Source organism: Erinaceus europaeus, chromosome 11 (assembly GCF_950295315.1).
Source record: "Erinaceus europaeus chromosome 11, mEriEur2.1, whole genome shotgun sequence".
NCBI lineage: Eukaryota > Metazoa > Chordata > Mammalia > Eulipotyphla > Erinaceidae > Erinaceus > Erinaceus europaeus.
Window position 1 is genome coordinate 9,547,978 of NC_080172.1, and position 18,495 is coordinate 9,566,472.

Below are 18,495 nucleotides of genomic sequence, written 5' to 3' on the forward strand. Positions count from 1 at the left end.
TGTCTGGATTTTTATTGCCCATTTGTTTTGCAAACAAGGCTGACCTTATTGAGTGTGAATATAAATGATTAATAATTTAAATAAAACCATTCAAGATATCAGGTAAAGATAGCATAAGCTGTTCCATCATCTCCCCCCATGTGAGATTTTATATAACAAAGGAACATTAAAAAAGCACCGTCATTAATCAATAATTCTGTTGCATGAGATAAATCATAAATGATATTTGAAGTGTTGATTAAACAGAGATTATAGCTTGATATTTACACTACACTCAACCCCCCACATACACACAACACACACATACACACACAAACACACACACATACACACACACACACACATATATACACACACATACACACATACAGTCAATTACTCATTCACATTTGTCACACACTTCAGGACCCAGTAGTGGTGATTTGGTGAGGTCATAGAATCAACATTTTAATAGATTAAAACCAAGAGGTTTTGATACAAGTGCTCTACACATGAAATAAACTCATATATTGAAAAAGGAGGAATAAGAACTTGAAGATTTCAAATTAAAGAGCTGGAGAGACAGCATAATGGTTATGCAAAAGACTTTCATGCCTGAGTCTCCAAGACCTCAGGGTTCAATCCCCAGACTCACCAAAAACCAAGCTGAGTAGTGCTCTGATCTTTCTCTCCATATCTCTTTCCTTGTGTCATTAAAATAAAATAAAATACCTCTAAAATATATATTAAATTAATCAGTGGTTCACAAACTTGAATATCTACATTAAAATCTGAGTCTTATTTTAAACAAATTAAATCTTCCAAAAGTATTAAGGTTGGGACTGGATTGAAACTTTACCAGGAAGATAATCCAAACAGGTAGCTGGAGAATGACACACCCAATTTAGTGGACATATTCCACTATGCAAAGACCCGAATGGAATGCGGTGGAATTGCAGGTGGAAAAACTTCAGGAGGGATGAAGCATTGCAGGAGTGTCTCTTCTGTGAAATTGTATCTGTCTCTATCTCTCCCTTCCTTCTTGCTCTTTATCTCTGCCCAGTAAATAAACAAAATAGTATAAAGAAGGAAAATTATAACTTATTAAAATGTGAATTATTTTTGTTCCTATTTTAAAAGGAATGAAGTTATGAGAGTAATAAAAATGTAAGGGTAATACTCTACTAGTGTGTGTGTGTGTGTGTGTGTGTGTGTGTGTGTGTGTGTGTGTGTGTGTGATGAAACTTGACGACAGCAAGGACTTAAAAAAAAAAAAGAATTTATTGAAGTAGTTTCACAGTTTCGCCTAGAATCTGCCTCTTCACCTTTGTACCAACAGACAAATTCTGTGAGAATGTATTTCTGCTCTGTGACAAGTGCAGCTTTCCTAGAATATTAAGGCTGAGTTATATGACACAAGCCAGTATTATTTCATTTGATTCATGAAGTTTTAAAGTAAAAGTTTACTCAGCTGAATTGCTTGTAAAGGAGCTTTGTTCCCCAATGATTCGTTAATCAACGTATCATTGTATAACCAGGGAATGGTTTCCACCCTTTTCCTTTAAGACTCTGTACAGAGGACACATTAGACAAGCTTGTTTTGTGTCCTGGCAGTATTTTCCTATAACACGGTTTGGTTTGGCTTGCAAGGTGTGGAGAACATAAATATTTAAAAAGCTATTTGCTATTTTGTCATGTCCAAAGTATATCAGAACATGTTCAAAGAGGAAAACTGTCAATGATTTCCAGTAATCACCTTTTAGGTGGACACCAGAGGGCTTTCAGAAGCGATAAATTAGATGGGGGGCATTGTTAGTCAATCCTGGATATTCTGAATGCAGAAATAATCTTACACTTTCAGCTTTCACTTCGTGTGCATGAACTCAATTTTGAAGGAACTGATGAGATAAAATTACTCTTCTTTGATGTTCAGTGATTGAGCAATTTATCTAAGGTCAATTTGAATTTGAGCTCATGTCAGTGTGACCTTAAAATCAAACTCTTTCTACTATGCCGTACTATTTCACAAAGTACTAATTTAATATCCTCTGAAAGAAAGGGGAAAAGGAATAGACGGTCATGGGAAAAAAGCTACTAGATTGCTGATACCTTTACCTGCAGTTAAAAAATATGGAAAATAATAACGGATGTAGTAGCCGGGAGAGAAATCCCCTCCGAGAAGGTACTGGAGGGGGATAGGGCAGTGACACACCTGGTTATGTGTACATATTTCCATGTTCCTGGAACCTGGCTTTAGCCCCTGCTCCCAACCTGCAGGAGACACTCATCACAGGAGGTGAAGCAGGTCTGCAGGTAACTATCTCTTTCCCCTCTTTTTATCTAATGAAATAGAAAGAAAAAAAAATGTCTGCCAGGCGCAGTGGATTTGTAGCCCTGGCACAAATCCACTGAACCCCAGTGATAATCCTGGTGGGAGTAAAAAAAAGTGTAATTGTAAGTGAGTGAGTGTGTGTCTGTGCATGGAAAAAGAGAGAGGGAGAGGAGGAGGGGGAGAGGGAAAGTGGGGGGATAAAGAGAGAGAGGGAGGGGGGATGAAGGGAGAGAGGGAGAGGGAAAGAGAGAGAGAGAACAAAAGCAATTAACTGGAAATTTATTCCAATCTCTTACATGCCAAAAATAGAAGCAAGTACTTAAGAGTTGGACTGTGATTAAGCAAAGCATTATAAACATGTGAGGACTATGGTGGAAACATTTGAGTACTAATTTTATTTATCTACAAAGAAGACTGAAACAAAAATAAATCCGTGGGACTACACTGAAATAAATAGCTTCTGCATAGCAAAAGAAACCACCACCTAAAAAAAAGAGACCCCTTATAGATTAGGAGAAGATCTTTACATGCCATACATCAGACAAGAGGCTAATAACCAAAATATATAAAGAGTTCACCAAACTCAGTAACAAGAAAACAAGTGACCCCATTCAAAAATGGGAAGAAGATATGAACAGAATACTCAGGAAAGAATATATCCAACAGACCAACATATATATGAAAAAATGCTCCAAGTCATGGTCAGAGAAACATTAGAATTTATTTTCATCAAACACATCACTAATTCATATTTTTCATGCAGTAGCAACTCTGACCCTCCCAGTTACTCAACTAGTTACATGAGTCTGAGCTTCTAACAAATAAATTGTTGCTTTTAATTTATGGTTCACAACCTAATATTTCTCTGACAATCAATGACTTGGAGCACTCTCCACACCACTCCCACCACTATAGTTCTGAATCCCAAGTCCCTACATTGCAAACCACTGAAGTTCTCGCAAGGTTGCAGACTTACTAAGTGAGCCTGTCTCTTGCCCTTATCCAACTTCTGTAATACTCTGTCTGATAACCTTAAACTTTCTCCCAGTTGTTTAAACATTAACACAACCTCTGCTTGTCTAGATAGAATTTTACTAATCTAATGTGCCACTAACTTATTCATTAGTGAGCTAATGACTACTGTTGAGGAATTTTCCCCCTGCCCTCAAATTTTCCCCCTGCCTGTTCGAATGCCATTTGTTTAGCCAAACCAGAATTATTATTATGTTTTTTTTGGTGGGGGATCTGTTTTCTTTTGGCTTTTCTGTTAGATTGCTAAGCTAAGTTAACCTATGTCTAATCAATGAGAGAATTTATGATGCCTTCTTTAGGCACTTCAACTAGGATCCCAAGTTTACTAGGTCTAAGTCAAGGACTACTGAATATTATTACTTTGAGTTATAGATTTGCCCCTAGCTTACAACTACATGTACACCTGTACCCATTACGCTGATCTGTAACTCTGTTAGATGATGTGCCATGTAAAGTGGATGTAGGTAATCGCATGTGTTAAGAAAGGTCTCAGGAGGCAGTCAGTAGCGCAGTGGGTTAAGCGTACGTGGCATGAAGTGCAAGGATGGGCAAAAGGATCCCGGTTCCAAGCCCCCGGCTCCCTACCTGTAGGGGAGTCGCTTCACAGGTGTTGAAGCAGGTCTTCAGGTGTCTGTCTTTCTCTCTCCTTCTCTGTCTTCCCTTCCTCTCTCCATTTCTCTCTGTCCTATCTAACAACAGCAGCAATAATAACTACAACAATAAAAAAAAAAAAAAACATGGACAAGAAAAGGGAATATATATACATGTATGTATCTCACACAGGCTCACTTAATAATGGCCCTTTGGGTCAATACCACACCACCTCACCACACTCTCAGTGGGGGAGAAGTGACAGGAGGAAGAGGATAAGGACTCTGAACTCCAGCTCCATCAGGACCCAGAGAGAGAGGATGTAAAGGGGAGAGACATTTGGATGCAGTAATAGGGTCATGAGTGTCTTGGAGGGGAAGACAGGACAGAACCTGGAAAAAAAGGGAGGGCAATTATGTACACATGTAGACAGATAGTTGTAGAGATAACAGCTAACCCAAGTCTGCAACCTTGGGAAAAATGCAGTGGTTTGCAATGCAGAGATGTGGGGATTCAGAACCCTAGTGGTAGGAACAGTGTGGAATTATATCCCTATTGACATGCAATTTTGCAAATCAATATTGAATCGCTAATAATAATAATAAAAGATCTTATTCTAAAATAACAAAGGGAAAGGAATAGTGGTTTTTTTTTTGTAATGAGCATTTTATTGTCTTATGAAAAAAAAACTGTGCTATCACTCCTAAGTTTACAGATGCAACATTCACAACAGCCAAGGAGTAGAAGCAACTTAAATGCCCCATCAGTTGACTACTGGATAAAGAACTCATGCAGTATATATTCAATGGAATCCCACTCTCCAATTTAAAAAGATGATATTGTATCCTTCAGGACAAGATGGATGGAACCGGAAGTGATAATGCTTGGTGAAGAAAATAAGGAGTTAAAATACAAGCATTGAATGTACTCACCCATATGTGGAATAGAAGTAATTGAAACACAAGAGCTTGCAAAAAAAAAAAAAAAAAGGAAAGAAACAGTAGAAACATGGAGCCAGGAAGTGGCACACCTGGTTAAGAGCACACATTCTGGTATGCAAGGACCCAGGTTCAAGCCCCTTCAATTCAATTTTAAAAAATTGGACACTTAAATTAAGGACTACATTTTCCTCCTTAAAACAAACACTAGTGGTCTGGGAGGTGGCACAGTAGACGAGGCATTGAACTCTCAAGCATGAGGTCCTGAGCTCAATCCCCAGCAGCACATGTACCAGAGTGATGTCTGGTTCTTCCTCTCTCCCTCTCCTCCCATCTTTCTCATTAATAAATAAATAAAATCTTTTTTTAAAAAAGAGAAAAAACAATAAATTTTTTAAAAGACACTAAATGAGCTAGATGATTTGGCTTTTACTGTGGCCTTATAATTCAACATGATGTGTATCTTCTCAATTGTCCTCAAACTATTTTTATCTATTCAATTATTTCTCCATGTCTATATTGTTTCTACCCTTGTAGGGTAAATGTCTCACTACACTTAATTCTTTATTATTTACTTAAGTCTCCAAATGCATATGTAATAGTTTCCACACAAATACCCCTGAATTTTAAAGTACAGTCCAAAATCAGTTTCAAACACAATCAAAATATATTTTCTAGCCTTGTTACCACACAGGATATTGCTAATGCCCCTCTTCTGAGATCACTCGTTACGGTTCAATTTTAAATATTCCCCATAATTAGTACAGAACAAAATTAATTTGGAAAATCTTGGGATACAAAATCCGATTTTAGGGATACAAAAATCCAGTCAGGCGAATGAATTTACTGCATCAACTTTTGGTATTTTTTTTTTCTATATTCTTAACCATGTAAAATGAGTACTGTAAACTAAATTTTCTGCTTTTCCTGGGAGAATTAATAGAAAAGAGAAAATAAAGCAAATAAGAAGCTACTACAAATGATTGCTTAGACAGATCCATTTTCAATGAAATCTGTTAGTTTTTGAAAATAAAATATAACAGGGTGGAAATATTCGGCAATAATAATGAAATTTCAAAGTGGCTAGGAAGGTCATGAAGTTGAGGTTACTTGCTAAACATCATTTAATTTCAGAATGTCCTTGGACCCATCTTCTTCTGCTTCACAGGACATGATAGCACAGAGCTGATACTATCAGGCTCCTGTTCAGTGGATGTCTGCTTTATTTGGGTCTAGGAGATTGTTTCCTTCAACCTCAGCTCATTTCCATAAGTCTGAACACATGCCCTAATCTCAAAAGGAAATCTGTAAAAAGCAAAGGAACAAAAAACTAAACAGTAATGGCTAGATCAGCAATACTGGCACAAGTATTAGCGATACACATCCGCTTAAAGAAACCACAGAATCACTACACATAATTTTGATGCCAGAGAGATTCTGTGATTAAGGGCTTAGCAATAAAAAAAAAAAAATCCATTGCTATCTCAGGCTGTTTTGTATTAGAAAACAGAAAGCATACTGAGTCATCGTAATTGCCAACTACTTATCACAAGCTGAATTTTTAAGTAAAACTAACTTAAATAGCAGAATCCTTATATATAAATAGCAGGTATTAACTACGGATCATACAAATAAAAATACGATAAAGAATGCTGTTTTTAAAACATGGTTTTCCACTAATAAATATTTTTCTATATTTCTATATCAATATACTTAGAGAATGTAGGCAAGACTCAATTATTTTAACGTGTGCATTACTGTATTTAACTATCTTTCTACTGAGTTATTTTTTTAATTGGATGATAGTTAGATGGATCGAGGGGTTTCACTCTAAGAGCCAATATTTCAATGGATAGTCAGGTCCCACTTGAGTAATAGTAGTCATATAAGACAAAAATCAATGACCAAATAATTCAGTTGAATGAAGAAACTATAAGGTCAGAATCCTAAGCAAAATGCAAATGTTCAGTTTAAGTAAATAAAATGTTTATGTATCTCTTGTATGCTGTCTATCTTTAGCATAATGATTATTAAATATATTGAATGATAGTATATGTGTGTCTTCTGCCTGTGAAAAGTATCCCTATTCTAGAATTATAATGAGGGAAATCAAGCAAATCTTCCATTGTTCTACATTTATGAAGCACAAGATACAGAGAAAATAAATGGTCAGCCACAGATGCAGACTTAAACTGGCAAATGTCCTTGCCCAAGCCTTCACATACAAACCAAGGAGGCTTTGACTGAATACTGAAAACTTAGTACCATCTGAAATTCAAATCATTTAAAATTGCAATGTTTCAAAAATACATGGTGAGGAGGCTGGATGGTAGCACATCCAATTAAGCACACAGTACTAAGCACAAGGACCAATGCAAGGACCAGGGTTTGAGACCTTGGCTCCCCACCCGCAGGGGGGACGTTTCACAAGCAGCAAAGCAGGTCTACAGGTGTTTTTCTTTTTTTCCTCTCTAACAGCCTTCTCCCCTCTCAATTTCTCTCTGTCCTATAAGATAAAAAAAATATACATGGTGACAAATTGAAAGCAAAAAAAAAAATTACAAAGTTGACATATAATAAATGTTATGTGTGTACACAACATTTCATATACTTAGTTATTTTAAGATGACTTTGTAATTTTATAAAGTATTTTATTAAATAGCATTCCTCTTTCAATGTTTATATTATGAAGGGGAATTAATAAACACTGTTGCTTTTGAAATGATGGGTTCCAAAAATATAGATGCTCACATTTGGCTTAAATAAAATTTATTCTAGGGAGCCAGGCTGTAGCGCAGTGGGTTAAGCGCACATGGCGCAAAGCGCAAGGACCGGCGTAAGGATCCCGGTTCAAGCCCCCGGCTCTCCACCTGCAGGGGAGTCGCTTCACAGGCGGTGAAGCAGGTCTGCTGGTGTCTGTCTTTCTCTCTCCCTCTCTGTCTTCCCCTCCTCTCTCCATTTCTCTCTGTCCTGTCCAACAACGATGACATCAATAATAACTACAACAATAAAGCAACAAAGACAACAAAAGGGAATAAATAAATAAATAAATATTTAAAAATATATATATATTCTAAAACTCAAAAGCAAGAAGGAAAAAAGTGAGTGGGCAAGTCTAACTTAAAGAAAGCTGCAGTAGTTCTGGTGGATATTTTTCTCTTTGGTCAAATGGAATTTTTTTTTAATGTGATTTGAAATCATTCCAAGGACACTAACTATAGAAGATAAAACACAACCTCTGCTTGTCTAGATAGAATTTTACTAATCTAATGTGCCACTAACTTATTCATTAGTGAGCTAATGACTACTGTCGAGGAATTTTCCCCCTGCCTGTTCAAATAGAAGCTGAAATTAAATGCTTTCTTTCTAGAGTCATTCGGGTCTTCTTTACAAGAAAATAGTCACTGTATCCACTTTCAGTTATTAATCAAATGACATTGACAATGTAATTCCCTATCTGCAACATTCATCTCCCTAGACTAATTTTTTTTCTTAATTGGAATGTCCTTAAAGAACACAACTGGCAAAAAGTAAGCAGGTCTAAATTTAATACAGTGAAAAGTGAATAAAGTTGTAAGACTAGTCAGGAAGGAAGAAAGCCCATTTTTTTTAACCTTTGAGACTACCTTCAAGTTATGAAAGTATACTACGAATTTCTACCCTTTGAAGCCTTTAAGGAACAGTGTAGAAAACAGAAGTCAGTTCAGAAAAGAAAACGTAAACAACTTTTAAAAAGTAAATCCAAGAGAAAATTAAAGATGACTTAGTCCAAACTGTCAACCAAATTTAAATACTTCAAAGCTTCTAGTGGCTGCAAACTTACGATCTCACAAAGGGACATGTCACATCTTTTTCAGAACTAGACTCTGGGAAACACTAGAATAAATAGTTTTGCCTTCATAGTTCAACCACTCAAATATTTTTTTAAATATAATTATTTATTTATTAGATAGAAACAGAGAGAAATTGATGGGGGAGAAGGAGAAAGACAGGGAGAAAGACAGAGAGACACCTGCAGATTTGCTTCACCATTCGTGAAGCTTTCCCTCTGCAGGTGGGGACCAAGAGCTTGAACCTACATACTTGCACACCGTAATGTGTGAGCTTAACTAAGTGTACCATGATCTGGCCTTCAAACATTCAAGTATTTGAAAAAAGTTATTATATTGGCTGTAATTCTTTTCTTAACTAAGACCAGCATCTCTACTTATTTTTATATACTACTGCATACCCTCAGTAACATGTTTTAAACCTTTGGATATCCAACGTTCTCAAGGTCTTTGTATGTTAACTCTCTTTTCAGCCACCAGGTTCCGGATGCCAGCAAGATGCCGAACAGACTTCCCTGGACAGACGACCCCATCAATGTGTGCTGGAGCTCTGCTTCCCCAGAGCCCCACCCTACTAGGGGAAGAGAGAGGCAGACTGGGAGTATGGATTGACCAGTCAACACCCATGTTCAGCGGGGAAGCAATTACAGAAGCCAGACCTTCCACCCTCTGCAACCCACAATGAGCCTGAGTCCATGCTCCCAGAGAGATAGAAAATGGGAAAGCTATCAGGGGAGGGAATGGGATATGCAGATCGGGTTGTGGGAATTGTGCGGAACTGTACCCCTCTTATTCTATGGTTTTATTAATGTCTCCTTTCTTAAAAAAAAAAACATAGCATCAAGAATAGCCCTTAAACTACCAAGAATTGGATGCCTGGTTAAAATGCAAGTGGTACAGAATGTAATAGCATTACTATACATGTTCTCTAGGCTATTAAAACAAACATCCCCAAAATTGTATTTGCTGCTAAAATAATACAGAATTAATTCCCTTTCCTACTTTCCTCCTATCTCTTTTTATGGAATCAATGCCCAAAACACTGGGAATGACTAATCTTCAATCTTTATCTGTCTGAAGGCAAAGCTGGACAGGAGAAAATGGGAAGAGGAAGGAAGACACAGGAAAAGGCAAAGCTGAACTTTAGTGTGGAGACTATTTGGGAGATACTACAAAGGGTTAGCAACTATGTTACAACCATCTTCACAATGAGCAAACTGCTTCTCTGATTTATTTCTGGTTTATTGCTGACTCTAGCATCACAAAATCATTTTTTATCATTCCTCTCCCATTCTAGCTAGTCCAGTTTGCTGAACATTTTCCAGTTACTGATACCTTCTTGCCATATTGACAATATGACAGTCTATCTAGAAATGCCTTCTTTTTCTCATGAGAATCTTGTTGTGTGAATATTTACTTTATATGTATGAAAAAGAGAGGGAGCCATGACACAGGGATACAAAGAGAGGGGGGAGGAAGGGGAGAGAGAGAGATCATTCCTGATATAAATTGGCAATAGGAATTGAATTGGAAAATGGTGTATCAGGCATTTATGTTCTATGCTCTTCTAATGCGGTGATCTATCTCTTTGAAAAATTCCCAAACTAATCAACATCTTAATATTTCAATCTTTCACTTTCTTTTTAACAAAGACTCTAATTTGTATTCACTTCTTGCATCACGGATTAAATTCCACAGATGAGAAAGTCAGAATGTTATCTTCATGACGTTTCCTTTACTGCCCAGGACTAGCTGGGTGTCCATGCAGGCGAATGTAAGTACTATGTGGCTTCTGGTGGTAATTTTTTTTTACATGTCTCCTAACATTTCTAGTCATAGAAGAATATCTAGAAACTGTCTTTAACCCTTTATAGTATATCTTACAAAAATTAATTTCTGGGAGTGGTACAGTAGCGCAGCAGGTTAAGCGCACATGGCGCAAAGCAAGGACTGGCATAAGGATCCGGGTTCGAGCCCTCAGCTCCCCACCTGCAGGAGAGTCTGTTGAACAAGTGGTGAAGCAGGTCTGCAGGTGTCTATCTTTCTCTCCCCCTCTCTGTCTTCTCCTCCTCTCTCCATTTCTCTCTGTCGTATCCAACAACGATGACATCAAGAACAACAATAATAACTACAATAATAAAACAACAAGGAACAACAGAAAGGGGAAATAAATATTTTTAAAAAATTGAAAAAAATTAATTTCTAGGTTAGAACCAGACATTCTAGGTTAGAAATTAGCACTGTCTTTAATCAGTATGACACACAGCCTTTTTCTAATCAACTGCTCGACAGATGAATCATCATATATATATATATATATATATATATATATATATATATAATACACATACATGATGAGTTGATTGAAAAGATAAAGCTTGTTCACTTATGAGTGTTGTGTTACTTTTATGTTTGTGTGCCATAACAATGTGTTATTATCAAAGGATGTTAAATAATCATGTTACTGAGATACTCTGGTAACAACAATGAAAACTGCATTTGGGAACTTCAATAGGGTGACTGCAAGTCCTTGGCAGTATAGGCATCAATCATCTTGGTCTGACTCCTAATTAGCTCTATAAACGACAATGATTTGGGTACCCACTATTACTACTTCTTCTAAATGGTTCTCATATTTCTCACCTGTATATGTTGAGTTATTTTGCATTATACTTAAACATTCTCTATTTTAATTAACCTCACTGCTGAATTGCCTTTCCATTCCAACCCATCTCAGAAGTCATGACAGTCAATACTTTTGTTGCCTCCAACTACAAATAAACTTTATTCCTCTTAATAAAAAAGACATATGTTTCTCCTCTTCGGAAGGAAGTATTCAGCAATGTGAAAATGACTACAAATGCCTATATTTTATAATCTTTCTTTAAATAGAGTCTCTCTTGAGGGCAGACCTTTTATCTTGGGTTTCTAAACCAATTGTGATCAGGTATACATTTTCAGTAATGTTCAGTGATTTCAGTGATGTTCAATAATTTGTTAAATGTAAGGTCCTAATGTTTCTTCTTCTTCTTCTTCTTCTTCTTCTTCTTCTTCTTCTTCTTCTTCTTCTTCTTCTTCTTCTTCTTCTTCTTCTTCTTCTTCTCTCTTCTCCTTCTTCTTCTTCCTCTTCCTCTTCTTCTCCTTCTCCCTTTTCTTCTTCTCCTCCTCCTCCTCCTCCTTCTTCTTCTTCTTCTTCTCCTTCTCCTCCTTCTCCTTCTCCTTCTCCTTCTTCTTCTTCTTTCCTATTCTGCAGTCCTATCTTTATGCAAAGCACAAAGGGCTTATTGTTGATCTGTCACTTCTATGAACCCAATATTAATATGTTGTCATAAATTCCAACTTGTCATTTGTTATTCCTTTTCAGAATTCTCATTTTGCAGTCTTATAAAGAAAATCAATCCACAAGTTATTTGCTGTAAGCATAAGGAAAGCTATATTCCTGAAAGGCCAATTCCTAATTATGCAAGCATTACTTACATTACTCATAATTTTCAAATAATAAAGCATAGGGTTTGCTTTTTCCCATACCAAGTGAGGTGATTTGTCAAATTATGTGTTGCAGCAAAGGAATTTTTGAAAAATTAAATGCTGACAGCTAAATTGCCCCCAGTTTGCATATTCAAACACTAGCAGGAGAATTTCTGACATAAAAATAATAGGTCAGGATTTATAGGACATTTCAATAATGTTCCTAATGACTGAAATGATGGATGAATATTTAAGGACCTAGAAACATGAGTTCTGCATTCGCATTTGAATTGTCTGTAAGGTTTAACTCTCTACTTCCTTCAATAACTACCATATAGATCTGATTTCAAGTCAGCAACTGTTCTAAGAGTCGGACATATATCACTTCATCAATTTTACACAAAGCTCTTTGAACTTGGTACTAATATCACCTCTTTATAGATATGGAGCTAAAGTATAAAGAAGTTAAGTAAGGGGACTGGGCAGTGGTAACCTGGTTGAGTATACTCATTGCAATGCTGAAGTAGCCAGGTTCAAACAATCAGTCCTCACCTACAGGGATGAAGTTTCACTAGCAACCTAGCAACGCTGAGCAGTGCTGCAAGTGTCTCTCTTTCTCTTTCTCTTTCTCTTTCTCTTTCTCCTCTCCCTCTCAATTTCTCTCTGTTCAATCAAGTAAACAGATAATTTGAAAAAGATGGCTGATGAAAACAGGTTGAAAACGAGACAGATGTCACAAACAACATCCGCCTCACCGCTGACCATGTAGGATCGTTACTCTGCAGAGGAGATACAATAATGAATTTTGTCCCGAACTTCTCTTTGTCTTGACTGAAGTATCTACTTTGATTTCCCAAATAAGAACTCACTAGATAGATAAAGGTGCTGTGAAAATTCAAGAACAGACTACGTAGCACACCTAGTACAGCACACACATTATCGTGCACAAGGATTCAGGTTCAGGACCAAGGTTCCCTTCTACAGGGAAGAGAAGTTCATGAGTAGTGATTGGGAGCTGCAGGTATCTTCCATTCTTACTCCCTCTTTCTCTCCCCTGCCACTCTCAATTTCTCTCTGCCTTTATCCTAAAAAAGGAAAAAGAAAAGAAAATGACCACCAGGAGTAGTGGATTCATTGTGCATGTACTGATTCCCAGCAATAATCCTAGTGGCGATAATAAAACTAACATTAAACAAAATAAATAAATTAAATCAAAAACATACTATAATGCTCACAAAACTCATAAAAAAAAAAGAAAATGGCCCCATCCAAAAATGGGGAGAGCATATGAACAGAATATGCACCAGAGGGGAGATCCAAAAGGCCAACAGATATATGAAAAAATGTTCCAAGTCACTGATTGTCAGAGAAATGCAAATAAATACAACGAGATACCACTTCACTCCAGTGAGAATGTCACACATCAGAAATGAGAGCAACAACAGATGCTAGAGAGGTTGTCGGAGCAAAGGAACCCTCCTGTACGGAATATAAATTGGCCCAAGTCCTGTGGAGAACATTCTGGAGAACTCTCAGAAGGCTAGAAATAGACCTTCCTTATGACCCAACAACCTCTTTCTGAGAGATATATCCTAAGGAACCAAACACACTCATGCAAATAAAAATGTATATATACTCATAGCAGCACAATTTATAATAACCCAAACCTGGAAGCAACCCAGGTATCCAACAACAGATGAGTGGCTGAGTAAGCTGAGGTCTATATACACAATAGGATACTACTCAGCTATTAAAAGTAATGACTTCACATTCTTCACCTCATCTTGGACAGAGCTTGAAGAGATCAAGTGAGTTAAGCCAGAAAGACAAGGATGAATATGGGATGATCTTACTCATAGACAGAGCTCTGTCATAAGGACAGACAGCACAACAAAGCAACTTGGACTGTGTCTGGTGTATTATGCCAAGGTACAAGAGTCTGGTGGGAGAGACATTTTCAGGTCCTCCATAGGGGAGTGAGGATGTGGGGCCAGACCTTTGCTGGTGGGAGCAATGTTAGGACTATACTCCTATTAACTTATAAGCTTAGAAGTCACCGTTAATTCAATTAAAAAGTGTCAGCATTAAAAAAAGAAATAAAAAATGGCCACTGGGAGCAGTGGATTAATAATGCTGGCACCAAATCCCAGCAATCAACTTGGTGGCAATAAAAAAATAAGTAAATAAAATAAAGGCACTGATTTCTATATAAAAATTGCTCTATTTTCTAATGGTTAGTACTAAAGAAAATATTTTATCATGATTATGTCTCTTACTGAAGTATTTAAGTTGCATTCTCCCAGATTTATTTTCCAAGTTTTAATTAAAATAAAAGAATAATTAATATCAATTTTGGTCATTTTAAAATCACCTTTTGGTGGATTTTCTACTTTCAAAGAGAAAATATATTATGAAAATAATCCTGCTCATATCCTATGACTCATTCAAAAAGGAAGTATTGTCACTCTATGGATTACTGAATTTGCTTTCACATAAAAATTTTAATTTATGTCAGACAATACATTATTTTAGAATACAAATTTCCTTGAGGTGTTATCCTGCTTTTCTCATAGCTCTAGGGACTTTGGAAAAGGAGAATTTCATATATAATAACACATATTTAAGCTCCTTGAATTCATACCTACTATTTTATTTTAGTCACTCTGTGCTTTAGCAATTTCTCATTAACATTTGGCATGATTTTAGTGCATAGTACATTTCAATAAGAATTTCTGATTAGCTAACTCACTAATATTTAACAGTATTAGAGTTCTTAATAGTCCTAGGAAATCAATTTCAACTTATGAAAATTATTATTTCCAATTATTTCTCAATACTTTAACTTCTTCTGAGGCGACCACCTGCAGGTGGGGAGTCAGGGGCTCCAACTAGATCATTGTGCTGGTCCTTGTGCCTGTCCTTGTGCTTAACCCTCTGTCTTTCATATTCCAATAGAGTTATGTTAATATTTTATCTTTCCTGCCTTTACTGAAGCTTCTAAGTCTGAAGAACATGTTGCCCAGGGCCTGGACCATACACAAAAGGCCCATGTCCTACCTGGTCAGATTGGTTTTCTGGTAATGTCTTGTTATTATCAAACATACTAGATTTTATATATATATATATATATATATATATATATATATATATATACATACCTACTTTTATTTTGTCCTTAATGTGTGTATGATGTTATATAACAGCTGTTCAAGTAAAAATAAAAGGAGGTATAATATTCATATGCTACTCATATAATATATTTGATGGGATATCACTTCTTTTGCTATCCAAGTATGTAATTCTCTTCTGATTAAAAAATCAAACATCTCTGATTCTCCATTACTGGGATTAAGCTGATTTAATGCATTATGATTTCTTTAGAAGTCTTCCAGAATAAACTGTGTAGGTTTTCCTGAATAACCTCTGGTATATTAAAAATTCTCAGACAGTTGAGTGCACATGGTAAAGTGTGCAAGGACCTGGGTTCAAGCCCCCAGCTCCCACCTGCAGGGGGGAAAGCTTTGTAAACTGTGAGGCAGTTCTGCAGATGTCTCTCTGTTTCTCTCTATCTATCTATATCTTCCCCCTTCCTTCTCAAATTCCAGCTGTCTCTATTCAATAAATAATTATTTTTTAATTCTCAAATAAATTTTCTTGAATAACTTCAGTTATACAAATCATATATTTACTTTCAAGAATTTAGTCTAAAAAGACAATGGCAACTGGGGCCAGATGGTGATGCACCTGGCTAAGTATACATGTTACAGTGAGCAAGGATCCAGGTTGGAGTCCCCTGTCCCCACCTGCAGGGGGAAAGCTTCACAAGTGGTGAAGCAGTGCTGCAGGTGTCTCTCTGTCTCTCTTCCTCTCAATCCCCCTCCCCTACCCTCTTGATTTCTGGCTGTCTCGACCCAATAAATAAATAAATACTATTAATTTAAAAAAATAAAAAAACACAATGGCAACTGTACACAAACATAGCTATGAATGTTTCTCAAAATGATTATAACAGGAAACTTTCATCCACCTTAAATAGCCAAAGTTAGGGATTGCTGGAATTAATAAGTGTGAATGCTGGAAATGTTCGTCTGATATTTTAACTAATGTCAAGTAAGAATTTCAAATAGGATCTCTCTCTCTCTCTCTCTCTCTATATATATATATATATATATATATATATATAATACATTTTGCATTAAAACAAAAATGATCATCAAATGACATGAACAAGGCACAATATAAATTTCACATGTATGAATGTGTAGGCATGAATGGGTAGGTACACATTGTCATTTAAAGCAATTATTATGTGTTATATCATTCGCTATATAATTATAGTTCTAGACATATAAAGATATCTACGGAGGGGGGCGGGTGGTAGCACAGCGGGGTGAGCACACAAGGACCAGAATAAAGATCCTGGTTTGAGCCCCTGGCTCCCCACCTGCAGGGGGGTTGCTTCACATGGTGAAGCAGGTCTGCAGGTGTCTATCTTTCTCTCCCCCTCTCTGTCTTCCCTCCACTCATGATTTCTCTCTATCCTATCCAACAACAGCAATGGCAACAATAACAGTAACAACAACAGCAAGGGCGACAAAAAATGGGAAAAATGCCCTCCAGGAGCAGTGGATTCCTAGTGCAGGCACTGAGCCCCAGCAATAACCCTGGCAGAAAAAAAAAGATATCTATGGATATAATTCAATGAAAGAAAAAAGGTGAGAACATGTACAATGTAACATCATGACATTTTGTCTTTTACTTTATATTTCCTAAATATTCCCATGTATTATTTTTGTTATGAAGAAAGTCAATATTCTACATAAAAGATAAATTCATATATATGTATGATATATATATCATATTCATATATATGTATGATATATATATCAGTCCCGGTGAGAGACATCAGTAATTTGATGTAAAGGTAATTATTTTTTCTGTCTCTTATACCTACTGTAATCAAAGGAATAACATTTTGTTCATTATCCAAAAATAAATCAATTTTCCTAAAATATAAAAACTTTAACACCTTATCGTGACTGTGTTATATTTTTTTGTAAATGATTCACTGTTTGAGATAACAAAAAATTGATTTTTCAATTAACTGAAATTAAAAGGAGAGTAGGCATAATTGCTAAGATTTAAGAAATTGATTCATGTCAAAAATCACTGAGAAAGAATTAGTGTGGAAACCTTTCATATTTTCTTATTCTTATTTTATTATGATTTTACAAATAATTTATCATTATTCTGTAGACCACTTTTCCATGTAAGAGCTTAATCTAGAAAAATAAATTCCAGGTTTTAATGTATATGAAGAGAAAAAGAATTCATTTACCTTCTGTCATTCTAGGGGCTTCACAGAGACACTCCCACACCCTAACCTACCCACCCCCACTATAAGAAAACACAGATTGAACACTATAAGAAAACACAAACTTAATATCTTCATCTTGCACCTTCATATACTTCATCCCTACTGACTTATTAAAGATTTGATATGCTTATAATAGGAAGACAACTTTTTACCTTCTAGACAAAGAAGCAATAAATTCTACCAGAACTAAGGAGGCAACAAGTTTGGGCTCATGGCAGCCAGTTTCCAGTAGTAAAGAAGTAATATGGTTTGTCTCCAATTGTCTCCACAGCCATATGCCCCCTCTTTCTGGTGATAAGGATGCCTCTCTCTCTCGGTGGGGAGAATTTATTTTTCACATGGAAGATTAATTTCCTGCTTTCAAGGACACAAAGAAAGGTCAGAGTGCCCTTGCACCAGCTGTTTCTGAAGCAACTTTAATTAAATATTAATCAATATGTCAAAGTCGCATGTTCTGGGGCTGCCTACTTGTTCTCCTTAGAATGGTAAATTTGTCACTCAGGTTAACACTTCAAATAATAATTTCAATTTTCGTAAGCGTACAAAATTATAGAAGTTGGCAGTACCCCAACTTCATTTCCTTTCATTCCAAATCTGAAAAGAATAATCACTTAATGTCACTTCCATTTTTTTATAAAAATACAGTGCTCAAAATGAATGCAAAGACTGAAGGTTTTCTTTTTCTAAGATAGTCTGTACTTGGAGCTCAGAGATGGCTTGGTTCAAGCCCCGGTTCCAGCTGCAGAGGGGGAAGTGTTACAAGTGATGAAGCAGTGGCACAGGTGTCTCCCTATATCTCTCTGTCTCTATCTCTCTCTCTCCCTTTTCAATTTCTCTCTATATATCTAAAGTAAATAATTAAAATAATTTTTAAATGAGTCTTTAATCATCTTATAAAAAATCTATAAATGATCTGGTAGAAATAAATAATACTAGATATTTCTTCTC

At 36.2% G+C, this 18,495-nt stretch overlaps 1 protein-coding gene across 3 annotated transcripts in view; it reads right to left on the reverse strand.

Annotated features, from left to right (window-relative positions):
* The window catches only part of EDIL3 (EGF like repeats and discoidin domains 3), a 425,344-nt gene that overhangs the window by 270,976 nt on the left and 135,873 nt on the right, over window positions 1-18,495 (reverse strand). The window lies entirely within an intron of this gene.